This window comes from Adelges cooleyi, unplaced genomic scaffold, assembly GCF_023614345.1.
Source record: "Adelges cooleyi isolate 19-005CV unplaced genomic scaffold, UGA_ACOO_1.1 ACOO_flye_CR_arks_rails_tigmint_CR_PRNA_397, whole genome shotgun sequence".
Classification (NCBI taxonomy): domain Eukaryota; kingdom Metazoa; phylum Arthropoda; class Insecta; order Hemiptera; family Adelgidae; genus Adelges; species Adelges cooleyi.
Window position 1 is genome coordinate 192,131 of NW_026096075.1, and position 15,259 is coordinate 207,389.

The 15,259-nt window shown below is 31.1% G+C and overlaps 1 protein-coding gene across 3 annotated transcripts in view; it reads right to left on the reverse strand.

The window, feature by feature from the left end:
* LOC126841603 (uncharacterized) overlaps nucleotides 1-15,259 on the reverse strand; it is a 58,359-nt gene that overhangs the window by 40,502 nt on the left and 2,598 nt on the right. The gene's annotated exons all lie outside the window — the stretch shown is intronic.

The following is a 15,259-nucleotide window of genomic DNA, read 5'->3' on the forward strand; positions in this document are numbered from 1 at the left end:
ATTTTCTATGTAAAAAACTTTTGATCTCTGAAGTACCACACACACTTTGATCTTAGACGCCTATACGGTATATTACAACCGTCGGAAGCAATTTAATGATTTAATAGGAACAAAAGAGTATGGGTATGACACGGTATTACTACGAGAGCGAGGTCATGAGTTTATCAAAGACCGTCGCGGTAAACATTTTCCATCGGCATGTCGAATTCAAAGGGACGAAAATAATTAAGCAATTGTTTAAAACACGTTAGGATAGTTTAACAGGCTTTTGTATGATTGCATTTGTTTTCGTCTGCCGTAAGATAGAACGAGAGCAGTAACCATAATTACGCGAAGGCGCTATATATAATAGGCAGCACATATACACTACGATGAAATACGTCGGTTTTCATTGTCACGATAAAACACGTCGGTCAAAACCGACGACGAAACACTACAGTTTTTACATCTGTCGAATCTTGATTTTAAACACGATGGGTATAACCGACGAGTAAAACCGTCGAAATTGATTGTAGTGTATGGGCCCCAAAAAAACGACTTTAATAAAAACAAATAATATACAGGTGCTCCGATACCGAACCATACTAATATACGGGTGAAATTCAGGTATTTTCGTAACCAGTGCAAAATTCTCACCTTAAAAGAGGGGTCGCATCATTTTCAGCCGTTTTTGGATCCTTAACCTCAAAAACTTAAAAAAATGAAGTGACCCCTCTTTTATGGTGAGGACTTTGCACCGGTTACGAAAATACACTTTAATTTGAACTCGACTTTGACAGTAAGAAACAATATGTCTTACGCGTTAAACGCACTTGATTTCGTTTACTTGACTGCCTCCTAATAAAATGTAATCATTGTATAATGTATCAAAGGAAGACGCAGAAAGCAGATTTCAATAAACGTCTCTCACTTGTAAATATTGTACAATATATATTCATTCAATGCTTGTACCTTAACGTGTCACAAAGATGCACTTTTATATAAAATAATAAAAATGGTTCGGGCGGTTTCCTTTGAACTATACAATTGTTTTTTTTTTTGTTAAATTGCATCATAGGCCTCACTATAGTATGATTGACGTGTCCGGTATGACATGCATGATATTTATCATAAAATAATGAAAACGGTTCCGACGATTTCCACAAAAAAAACCCTTTGACATTTAACACTCAAACAGGAGATTCGTTTTACCATGTCAAAAGCCGTGTGCAATATGTATTTAAAAAGCTCATTTTGTAATATTTTGGGGATCAAACTGAATTACAACGCGTTTAAAAACGACTGACGGCACGATCAGAACTTGCAACATGAATGTTTTCAAGAATAGCTGTTTGACATTGTACATATATTTAAAATAATTGTTTACGTAAATGTATATTATTAGTATATGTATAACGGAAATCAGCAAAGCGTAATATGAGACAATGTTCACCCACTCAGAATATTATGGACGAATAATTTGGTATTATTATATTAAAATTACAAATTTAAATGAAAAAAAAAAGTACAAATTTCTTTCTTTTTGTCCATATTGTTTCTTGACCGTACGGTAGAGAAAACTTATACTTTGTGGAATATCACGATATCTAGTTAAATTACTTCAAATTATTATGATTTTGATTGAAATCGATTTAAACATTTTAGGTGAGGATGCATTCTTTTGCCCCTACTACTCCAGCAAAAATCAAGATTTCTTCTTCCGAAATAGGCATTTTGGTAGTTTATAGATATATTTAATTTGTAGTGACTAGACGTGTATAATATTATTTTAGTAAAAATATGAAAATAACAATTGTTTTAGAAATATAGTATAAGAATTGATAATAATGGAATGGCGATAAAACCAAAATAATAATAAAAACGCGTAACATGGAAAACTGAAAAAAAACTCGAGAAAAAAAATAGTTTTGTACTATAAATTTTTTGCACGGTAAGTGAACTTTAAACATCTCTGTTGGCCATTAATTGCTTCTGTGGTATGAATTTGTTACTTAATATTTAAGTAATAAAACAAGAATACCAGAAATATCAACGCAATATATTTTAAAAGGAGGTTTATTAGTTATCATAATGGACGAACTCTTAACGTAGTCTGCTCCTTTACGAGCTTCCAACTTAAAGCACATCCAATGCCTAGTAGACGGCGTCATTTTAATATTTGATTACTAAACAAGACAAAGATGTGCTATGTTAAGCATTACTGAGGCTTATAGAAGACGGCATCGAAAAAGATTACTGAAGGGTTCTTTGATATTATAAATTATGAAAGCATTTTAAATTCCTATGTGATTTTAAATACTCGTAGTTTTGCTCTTAGACACCATAAATTTATCTTTAAACAAGACCATCCTTTTTTTTTTTAGTAAACTTTCTATAAAAACAGTTAAATATCTAACCTCCTTAAGCCTAACATCAGCATCACATAATATACAGTATACACATTTAACAATTTTTGTTTCATACAACTCTTTTTCATCGGGCTTTGTTTTTTCAGGTATTATTTTGAGAAAACTTATTATAAACGAAAAGCGTTTGCTATAACGAGTATAATTTTTAAAGATTTTAGTACAATATTAAATTAATTTCTCGCATTACAAGGAATTATTCAAATTTTATCGATTAAAAAAAATTCTATCATATTTTGCATGACCGCAGTGGCGTATTTATGGGGAAGGATATGGGGGATTGATCCCCCCCCTTGACCTTTTTTTTTTTAGTTAATGTTTTCCGTATTTCAATATGAAATTACTTTTAAGTATATCTGTTTCTAAATATTCGTAATGGGTATCGCATAATTGTACACTTATGTTTTATTGCTCCATATTCAATTGATAATGAATGATAACAAAATAATACACACATTTTTTTATTGTGAAATTTATGCATACAAATTTTGTATTTTAATTTGGCTCTACATCGAAAACTCACACAACTATTAATGATGCGTTTCATAAAGAATTAATAAATTTAATGGTTAATTAAAATTGTATTGACCAATCACTTACCACTAAATTTCTATCTCTATTTCTAAACATATATTGGTTCATTAAAAGTTAATTTAATATGAATTATATAAGTTACATATTGTTAATATTGTAATTAATAAATTTATTATTAATTAAGTACTTGAAAATTATTATATCACGGTATAAAAAAAAAAAATGGGTTGGCTTTATTGGCATGTCACCGGTCAATAAAAATGTTGCCAGATGAGGTTATCGATGAACTAAGTCTCCAAAAAAATAGAAAACTACATTTTGTTTTATGATTATGACAGTATATAAGAAAATTATGTTTAAATGCCACTACTATAATAGTATAGTGGAACTTAAATATTATTTTCTTATTATTCTAGGAATAATACATTATAAATATTTTTTTAAGTTATAATTAAGAGTCATAAGTTTGGTGGATTTTAAAATTAAAATATTGTTGTTATGCTGTTTAGTTGCTTGGGGGGTGTGGGGGGGGCGAAGCTCCGCACAAGTCTGTGGAATATTATTTATTTCATCCCCCTCCTAAACGAATTCCTAAATATGCCACTGCATGACCGTATACACTAACTCTGTTTAAAGATTATCAATAGCTTAACAATACTGAAATCATATTATACAGGTTATATTTTTAGACTTTAAGTATAGTTTGTATAAATTACCGCTAGCAAATTAATTTAAATAGTTACAAACAGTATTTCAATTTAAATCAATAAATAGAATCAAGTGAAGCAATTATAAACACACGAAACAAATTTAAATTCTTTTAGCTTCAATGCGGAGCTCAGAAGGTATTGTACTTTATCGGATCAAACATTTTAAATATCCATCATTGCTTTTTTAAAATGGAGAACAACCCCCCTAAAAAATTACATATTTATTCACATAAAATTACGGCACTCCTTAATTTTTTTTTTAAATAGTATAATTAGTAATTTATTATAGACGGACGATCAACCCTAATCGTGCCTATCCACCCTAATACTAGAAATACAATTTTAAGCACATTATTGCCATTACGTTGTAACGCGATAAAGTTCTATATTGGCGTTGCTACGTGTGAGTGTATCAGGTAATGTAGTCAATAGGTAATGAAAATATTTCCATTATATTGTTAACTACGATAAATGGGTAACTATGGTATAGACAGACGCATTAAGTTCAAGACAAAAACAAAAATTTAAGCCTTTAGGAATAAAATATAATAACAGTGAAATATCAATTTACTGTTTTTTATATTATGTAGTACGGTATTTATACACTACTCAAGAATAAGTAACTATTTCAGTTAGAATTATTTTGAAGGGCTATTGATTATAAAATTCGTCACATTGATTGCATACTTTTAGCCAGTATACCGAGATACGTAGTAATTAACGTACGGTACTACACTGTACGTTCTATAACTAATAATTATTAAAAAGTCGAACGTTATTATTATTCGCTTTATAGTTTCTTGTTTTGTGTAATAATGGATCGTTAACATAATATATACCTATCTAGTTTTAAAAAAGTTTGTTCAATTTATGTACGTTGAACAAAAATTTTGCTTAAACCGTCTCTAAAAAAAAAAAAGACTTGAGAATAATGTATTTTCCTTGTGAAAATTTCTGACTTTTCTGATATTGAGTTTTATTAGTTTGTTTATTAGTACTAATTGTGTTAGCCTTTTACTAGACGTAATACTGTTTTGTTATAATATAAAGTTCTAAAAGTTTCAACCCTTTTAATTTGTATTAAAAGGATATATTATATACATTCGTTTCATAATAATATTATGAATTTACTGATAGTGCGCTGCACGATACAAAAGTGGAACAGGTACTTCAGAATACCCCAGACCACTTCACAATATAAAATCATAAAATACTGACTTTTATTATTGCTACAGCAGAAATTAAATTTACATAAAATACAGTAGTTGAACACATGCTAACATTGATCATGTACTTAGTACTATACAAGACAATTCACTTATCATTACAATACACTATTCATCTAATTACATTATATTAAAATGTTATATATTTTATTTTATTCAAACATTATTTTAATGAGATCGTTTTAGGAAACTTTTCACTAAATCTTTATTTATCACGTATATTTTTAAATATTTTCGCCATTTTTTTATTATTATTTGTCAACTCAATATATATTAAATATATTGTCAATATTATAATACATTACATTATAACCACATATTATATTATAGTGTATTTTATCCATATGAAACAGTTACTTTCAAACAGAAATTCCCGCATTCAGAAATAATAATATACTATTCAGTGATGTATTTTATATATTTATATCGTTTTTTCATACCTACTAAAAAAATATATTTGCAAACCTTTTATTCGTATAGTATATTATGCTGATTATTTTAATTTAATTAAGTGTTGAAACCGGAAAACCTATTTCAAGCTATGTATAACAAGCGACAGGTAAATATTTCCAAAGTAATCGCGGTTTTATCATGCATACACAATGCGCAGCGTTATGGACACCGTTGAAAAATAAAAATGTTTGCGTATAATATGAATATTTATAATCAGCTTAAATGAAAATATACAACAACCATTTAATCCTTTTTAGCTTTAATGCGGAGGAGCGATGCTAATGGTTTTACATTGATACGGGGTTTTTTTTTGGTCTGTATACACTGTAACTTTTTTAATACTAGACCATTTCCTTCGTGTAGTAACTCTATAAATCACAAATTTCATCTAGTTTGTACTTTGGAAGGGGGGGGGGGTAAAAGTTGAAAAAGTTTACTTATTCAAAGTTAAATTTTAATTATACCCATTTCCCATTCCTCTAGGGGGTGTGCAAGTTTTTTGGGGTTTCTTAGCGGTAATTTTAAGATAACATATTAAACTAAGAATAAATTCGGGACTACGGGTTTTCTTTAATTGCCGAAAAACTGCGTTTTCGCAGATTTTGTGTATTTTAACACAAACACAAACTATATAATGTCATTTAAAGGTAATATAGTTATCATTGTGATAAGGAAATCCTAAAACCATCTAAAATTAAATTCATTATCGGTGTACTCCAATAGTAAAACGCGCGACTACTGCAGGGTTAAATCTTCAACTAACATTTCGATGGTGGCACGGCAAAAGAGTCTAAGCGACATATTTCATAGTTTTCAGGATGGCCACTAAACGTTCTTTTTGTGATTTTACTATTTTTTTTTTTTTTTTAAGTTCCCTATAACTCTTTTTTAGTAAGAATTGGTAATTTTTCGATTATATAATTAGATTATAATAAATATGAATTATAATATATTTTTCTAACCAATAGTATAAGCCGTGTCACCATCGATTTGGTGGATGACCGCCACCGCGATTTCGTGTGTTAAGTGTCTCCCCTTTGTCAGCAATCGTTATCAGTGTCCGGGGCTATGTGTCAATGGCCGCCGCGCCGGTATTAACCCGTTCATGTTTTGCATACAACTTAAGAGGACGCCACACCGGCCATTTCTAAGGAGTAAAGTATAGGCAATTTTTCGAAAAGTCTTAATTTAGAGTTTGAACTATAATGCATACTTATTAACACAGTACTTAAGATACTTTGTTGATCGCCATTTTTTTTTGTCAGACTATCACAGTCATTTCTATAGGATAAATTACAATTTTTTCCCTTCAAAACTGCTTTGCGCGAATTTATTTTTCTCAGGCTTCATATATAGTTAAGGAATGAAATTTATACATATTATTTATAACAAAATTATCTGTGTTCCATCATCCGTATTTTTGCGATATACCTAATACAACCAACGTTATATCATTTTTAAAAAAGTCAAAAAGTCCTTTCTTAAATAATTAATTATTCATTAACTGGTTAAAATATTAAAAAAGGGCGACGGTAGAACACAGACAATGCTGTTGTCTATATCTTTCATGTAAAAATGTAGTTTCTTAGCTTTTATTATAACCTTTGTAAAATTAATCCGCGCAAGGCGGATTTTTTAAGAAAATAAAGGGTGTATGACGTCCTCTTAACGTCAAAACGCGGTAGATGTACCGGGCAATTTATAACGCCTCCATGATACGTACGGTACTCGATAAAGCATAAAATATACTATGAATACGTCAGTCGTGTACTATTTGTAGGTGAGGTAGTACCGTGGATTTATCCGTTCTCACTTTAATTAAAGTCTCTATTTCAATAGTTACGCCGACTGTCCAACTGCCCACGTGTATTGGACAATTATTAAATTTGCATCCCTTTTAAAGAACAAAACGCTAGAAATTATTCTCTGTAAAGGCTTTTGTTTAATTTTAATATACTCCTCGCTATTATCTCGGTATCGCGTCACGGCCATATACGGCCTCTGCTAAATGATTGAACGCATACGACGGCTTTATTAACTTTACCGCAAGTTCAATGTGCATGCTGTATAAAATGAATGCACTGAACGTGTAAAATGATTCAAACACACATAAGTTATTCTCTGGAATCAGTCGAGTTGAATGGTATAATACAGCGAAGACACAATCGCATACACAATTCCAAATTATTTTGGAATTATTCAGATACTATGTACATTATAAACTCAAATACTAGTATACAACATAACCTGACAATATTTCAGCCAGATAATACATCTATATGTGTAGTATAATGTGTTGTATATTATTATAACTATTATACAGAGGGCAACCATATGTTTTTATTTTACATTAGTTTATACAATCTGCATTTTGTTAATGCAATAAGTAAAACTAATGAATTTATATATTTATAAGACCGATTTTTTTTTTTGGTTGATAGAAGAAGTTACCCGGCGGCATCACTTCTAAACTTGAATTAAATTATTTATTAAAACCCAATAAGTACAGCAAAGAATAGACCAGAACCCTACACTGAATATTAGTGCATATATTGCATACTTTTATATGTGCATACATGCAAACATGTAATGCGTATTGTTATTAATATTAATACGATTACAATTTTCTAAATTTTTTTGGAAAATAAAAAAGTGGATACTTCATTGCCTAGGTTAAGTTAGGTACGTTTGATTATTTACAATTTTTTTTTTTTTAAACAAGACATGACCGATGTTTTTATTATATTGGGTGGCCGGCCACAGACTGTTAGGTGGCAATGACATGTGATGGTAGAGAGAGGAGTCGCATCGTCGTTTGTTTTTATCTTTCGTACTACTATTGTAAAGAATTAATAAATACAAAATCTTAAACATTGGTAGTAGAAAAAAATTTCAACGAGAAGAAAAAAGATCTATCTACATTATATTAATATATTTATATAATATAACAATAACAAAGGGAACTAATCACAGATTAAATAATTAAAAATAAATGTCTAGCCAATGACCGGTGCTGTTGATGTTTTATACTCGTATTTCAATAAAACAAAAAAAATATATTATATTGGCGTACAAAAATTTAACGTATTCATAGTATATTTTATGCTTTGTCGATTACCGCACGTATCATGGAGGTGTTTAATATCAAATTTGTGAGTGAAATTTAAAAACTCCCTGCATTATTTAACTACACGATTTGAGAATATCCAAGAAAGGATTCTGTGGACATGACATGGTGTGATGTGTCAAATGTAGTCAATTTACCTGGTAACTATTTTTGTACAAATCGTTTAAATTTAAATTCTCAAATTTTATATTTACTAGTCTAAAAATAGGGCAAAGTCTTTATTTTTAACTTTTTGTACAAGTAGTAGTTAGTACATAGCAATGTCCTCTTCACTGGAACTCGACATTTTCGTGGTGAACTTCATACAAACTATGAAATTGACAGTGTACAACCGACTTAAAAAAAAAACAATCGCTTCGTGATGGTGGACTTCTAGTCACTCAAATTGCACATATCTCATGTATCTCGTCTGAATCGCACACAAATCACATCGCGTGACAATCGCCTCGTGTGCGGCCTAGTTGTTTCAGAATTTTTGGAGTGTATTAATAATAAATTCTGTTTGAGTTTTTAAGGAAAGCATTTTTGAAGTTATACTTGTATTACTTTTCACCGCGTAAAAGTTTAACAACCATTGCGCCAGGTAATGTAGCTTTACATACATTTCCACCCTCCATCTATAATATAACATACCTATAGAATAACATGATAATATCATTGTTGATTGCTATATTTCGCATCGATGTACCTGATATATTTTACTAGTCAAAAACTTGCCTGGCTATTGTCGGCTAATTATCTATCGAGCATGACTGCACATCATAAGATAATTAACATTTAGGATCATACACAAATTTACAAGAGAAAGCTTGTATACATACAGTACTGCACAATACACTATTGTATTATGCACGATGCGTTGGAAATGGAACTTAACGGATTGCAGTATGTTAATATTGTTTATATTATATAATAATTAGAATCAAATACTTTTTTAACTTTATGTTATTTAAATTAATATTATAAAAAATACCATCTTGTGTAAACAAAAATTTTGCATTTTTGCTGCAACTTAAGTTTTGCATGGTGTAGGTTGGACCATTTCAATTAATGATAGTCTTAAAATTAAAAAATAATAATACATAAACAATTATCTTTTATTTTTTTAACTTACAGGTGCAATTCTTTTAATTTTGTAATTGTATGGTTTTTACACTGAATTAAATATAGTTTTTCCATTATAATATTTAACTTTTAAAAACCATAAAATAGTGCATGTTTCTACATATATAATACAGTCATTGTGTATATAAAGCATTGAAATGCGCAATTAGCGTCTCCAAAAAATAGTGTTTTTTTAAACAAATTTCCAAATAACAATTAAAGCTATTAATTCAATTTAATTGTGATTTTTTTTTTTTAATCGTACTTCAGATATTACATTACACATCTGCTAAAAGTCACGTCAAATTATCTGACTTGTACATGCTTAAAAATTCTTTTGAATGGAGCACTAACATGAACTTTAAATAGCAATAACTTTTGAACTGTATGGTATCAAAAAGTGTTTTTAACATTTTTGTATTTTAAATATTAATTGCTAACAGAATATTCCTAAAAATTTAGGGGTTCCCGTTTAAATTTTAAAAGCTGATACCACGCATGCGCAAACTATTTGAGGTAATATTTTGTATTTCAGCCTCAAATGTGCATAAAATAACATATATTAACATCCAAAAGTTAAAATTTAAAAAAAAATCAATAACGGCTCTAAAAATTGACCGTTTTCTAACTTTTTAAACACCCTGTATGACTGTAGAGTATAGACATAATATTAGGGATGTACGGCTATAGTAAGATAAGCCTTTTTCTAGGTAGGCTTGTTCAATACAAAATTTACAATTTTTATAGTTATTTTAAATTTTTTAACTTATAAGAAAAACCATATTATACACCTTGCTTGTATGTTCCGTTTTTGTTCATTGTCTAATAGCTTAATTTGTATTAATTGTACCTATTAGTATTTAAAAGTTATTCCACTATAGTATTGAGACGCTAATATGGAAGTATAAAACGTTCATTGCTAGTGTACACGTATTATGAATATAATAATTTCTCTCGATTGTGAAAACTGTCAACACCAGTGTCACAGCGTTGAAGGAACTCAGTCGTAAATATATATGAATATGCATATTATGAGTTATGTCTTTATTTGCTAATTCTTAGTACATATGTGTGCATATCGACAGCAGACTAATGAATTTGTGTATGCATTTTGTAAGAATACATAGAATTGCATGCATACACAGTACACATAAAGTGATTGTGTATACAAGCCCTCAATGCGTGTAATATATGTAAGCTGAGGTTTTGACATCTCAGAAATATTATTTTTTTAGTAACAAAAAACCGTTTATATCAATAGGGATTCTACATACTACAGTCTCCTTCTCAAACATACATATTAATGATATTGAGATTTTATTAATATAGCACTTTCATCTCATCATTGGGATGATAATATTGTACAGTCGATTTACATTAGGTTCCAAGTAAACATTTCATAAAAATATAATATAAATAGGAATTGACATAATTTATATCAGTTATAAGTGGTATATCTGAAATAGAAAGTATGGTATACCGACGAGATGTTAAAATCGTAAACATCTAACGGTTCATCATTTTAATATTAAAAAAACTCTATTTTTTTAAGTACTGGTACCTAATTCAAGCATATCTTCAAATTATAAACTAAAATTATTGAATTTATTATTCATTTCTATTTTGAACGTTGTGAATACAACATATATGCCGCCACCCCCAACCCTCATCTCTTACCCCTATCTCCTATATCCTATAACATAAAAGTAACATCCCTATCCCCGTTCCCTCCCCTACCCCCAGTCCACCCCATCGTCATTTCCATTCCCATTCCCACCCTCATATAAGGACATATAAGGATAAAGAAGGATAAATATATATATATATTATGTATATATAAATATATATAGGATGAATTTTCGATGTCGGTGTCGGTTGTCTCTTATCTATCTTATCTAAACAGATAAATCAGCTGTTATTTTTCGTTATGATAGCCGGTGTCGTTATGTTAACCGATGTCGATTTTCCGTGTGTGTGCCATAGAAAAGACATAAAAATGTCAAAAGCCAAGGGCAAGGGCAATTACCCCTATCCCCCCCCTGTTATGGCTATCTCTAGGTGGCACGATAAACCTTAAACACTAAGGTAATAACTCTGTTAAAGAGTACATTATTGGATCCAAGTCCAAAATTCTTCTAAAGTGAAGAGATCCAAGTTCCGGCTAGTTATATAATATTATTAATAACGCTTTGCTAGTCGGCTGCGGCATTGGGCTTCAGGCGGGTGACTGTTTTAGGAAAATCCTATAAGACAACTTTAAGCCTTTTCATTGATTTTTATCGTTGTTTAATAATTGTACTATATACAGATTAGCATCGAAGCTCTCAAATGTATCGGAGTTATTTAATTACGCCGCCCTTACTATATGTTCCATCACTTTACTCGAAGTCTATTGTGGTGGTTTTTTTAAGTCTATACCCGTCTGGTTCCCTTTAACATATATATATATATATATAATCTAAGGCTATGTCGCCGCGTCAAAGAAAATACTCGGTTTCACAATTTTCCGACATTGTGCACTATCCACACTTATTGTCCGTACAGTATAATAATGTTATTTATGTTATATTTATGTACCTCTCGCCATGAGTAATTCGTTTAACGGCGCGAGTTATTCATTTATTTTCCGCGGCGTCAAACCTTCGACCCCGTATTATTATCAAATGTCCATACATAGCAAAAGTTATCGAGGCTAAACCGAATTTTTCATGTAGCAAGTCTATAAATTTGAAATAAACAAATAACAGTACAGTGGAGTCGGGGCATAGTGGGGACGGAGAGGTCACGGGTCTACAGCTTTTATCATAACTGAAAGTGATAAAATCACTTTTAAATAAACGCTTCCATGCGAATATGTGGATAGTATGTTCAAACTAGTTATAGAGTATTAATGTGTAGCAAAAAGTAGGACTAAAATCAGTCTGCTAAGATAGAAGAAAATAACCATCGTTCAATATATCGTGGTGATAGGATATCAATGATAACAGTATTTTGAAAAAATATTGCCTTTTAAATTCGATAAAATATAATATAAAATGTATTATTATTAACTTGTATATAAGGTATATAAGTTTTAGCTATTTATTTGTATTAATTAACCACAATGCCTAGCTGTTTTATTTGTTCAACAATAGACTTTTTTTTTCCTTTAAGTGGTCATACTAGTTTTAGTCCTACTTTTTACTTCGCTCTTGCATACAAGCTAGTATAGGTATGTATTTCATCTCTTTATATTATTACTCTATGGTCGGCACCCACTAAATCAGTTCTAGGGGTATATCTAAAACCCGGGATGGAATGACAATTTTTCCATAATGCAGTGTACCCACTAGGACAAAAATATATTTTTTTATATATCACATATTTTATTCCATAGTCTGACGGGACTTAGTATATTTAAATAAATACTCACATTTAAATGATGGGACTTGAATAATATTATTCTAATAACCCCCCTTGTACATTTTATCACATACCTACCCGATAATAGTATTTCAATAATTATGCGTCATATTATTTATTGTTTAATGAATGAATAAAACAATAATGGATGAATAAAACAGTATATTTATTTATAATGTTGTATTATTTCATGAAAATGGACAGTTTGTTTTGCGATTTGGCCTATCTTTCTTATCTTAAGAATGCTGAAATATTTTGTCTAGTTTTTTTAATTTCATTTAACTAAATTTTTTTTAGATAGCTCTTTTGTGTAAGAACCATAGTGATATTCGTTAGTCATCGGTGTTAGTTGATTTAATTTCTACTCCATGACTCTTTAGTATAATATGTTCAGTATATTTTTAAAATTAAAAAAAAAAATTGCCTACAGTTTTGGGTTAATGTAAAATGTACTTAATTAGGTTTTCAATGACAAGACCAAAATATTATGTTTACAGTATACACTGATTGCAATTATACGTATAAAAGAATATTTTGTTGTTGTTAATTTAATGGTTTTTATCTTTAATTATTAAACACAAAAATGTAGTCTTTTCATAATGAAGTGTAAGACCATTATTATAAAATCATCATTTAGTGTCATTAATATTATAATTAGCATTATGATTTATGTTACAATATCGTATAATTTAAACTAAGTTAGACTTATTGTGACTTCGACAAAAGTAAGGAAATATACCTACTCCACAGTATTCCAGTTGCTTACTAAGAAACTTGAGAAATTCACTAACGGATAAATTCAGTGCTGCGCGTGTACTTCATTAAAAGTTCCAAATTATAAACCTAATATGATTGAATTGGCTTTAAGCGTACAACCGAACAAATCACATAAAGCAATTATTCAAGTACTTTAGTCTTAAATTTATTCGAATTAATTATTTTGAAAATTTTTCGAACAATTAAATTTGAAAAAGTTATTCGAATAACTTTCACTCGAATAACGTGTTATCTAGATGATTATTTGGATAATGTTTTATTCGAATGATGCATGACACAACAATACCATATTATTATAAAATAAGTGTCTTGATATGTGTTGTTATTGGATTTGCAACGTATTTCTACCTGTCGCTGTGATTTTTCTTTTTTCCGTAATCTCATACTTTTGCATCATCATGCAAAACGAAAAGTTAAGTGGTTATATTAATAATAAATAACTGTTACTATTATATTTATTTTATTATTCATTTTTTAGATATTATAGAACTTTAAAATGTATCCTGTATCTTAAGAACATCTATTATACACGTAAACACCCACATCATTTTTGGGGGGCTCAGTGTAATGTCAGGTGTTCCTTGGCTTTAGTGGTTCGTCCCGAAGGGATCCCCTACGACCGCGGACCGACTAGTAGCACTGGGTGCTAATTGCGGGCCGGGGAAGGTGTGTCTCAAGAAGAAGTGACCTGTTAAAAGGCCACTTAACGGAGGGCTCTACGTCACTTTAGTCGCCTTTTATGGCAGGTGTGAGGCCTTTGGTAGAATTCTTTCTTCCCTGACCACAGGGATAATAGTGTAATGTCACTCATATTGAGATAATTAATGCAATAATGAATAATGAAAGAATTACACTCATGTGATGATAAAAAATAATCACTATTACAGCTGCCGCGCTGATAATTTGGTAAATCAGCCACTACCCGCCAGGTAAAAGCTTAGATGCCCCCGCGCCTTCGTCACCCCAACCACCGACGCCGACGGCGCGGCGAGGGGGCTGAACGCAGACACCTCCGTGTCACCGCCACTATAACCGCCGACGGCGAAGGGACCAGACGCAGACGGCGTACACTGCCGTCCGACGAGTCACGAGGCTAACCGAGACCGTAACGCCGGCGACCTACCTAACCTAACCGTACATAACTTACCCCTAACAGATCGATGACAAAATATGCATTTTGCAACATTTTGCTGCGCGACGTTTCGCAACGCTATGCAACGTTTAAGTTTTATCAGCCACTACCCGCCCGTCCGAATCAGAGACGCCGCCGCCGACAGCGTACAGACAAGCAGCAGACCATGCCGGTGTCGGCCGACGAGTAACGATACTGGCCGAGACCGTAACACCGGCGACCAACCTAACCTAACCGTATTTAACTTCACCTTCAGAAGAGCCGATCGATGGCAAAATATGCAATTTGCAACATTTTGCTGCGCGACGTTTCGCTACGCTGTGCAACGTTGCACGGCTATGCAGGTCCTTGACAATTAAATGAAACGGTTACACTTCAAAACGTCACGC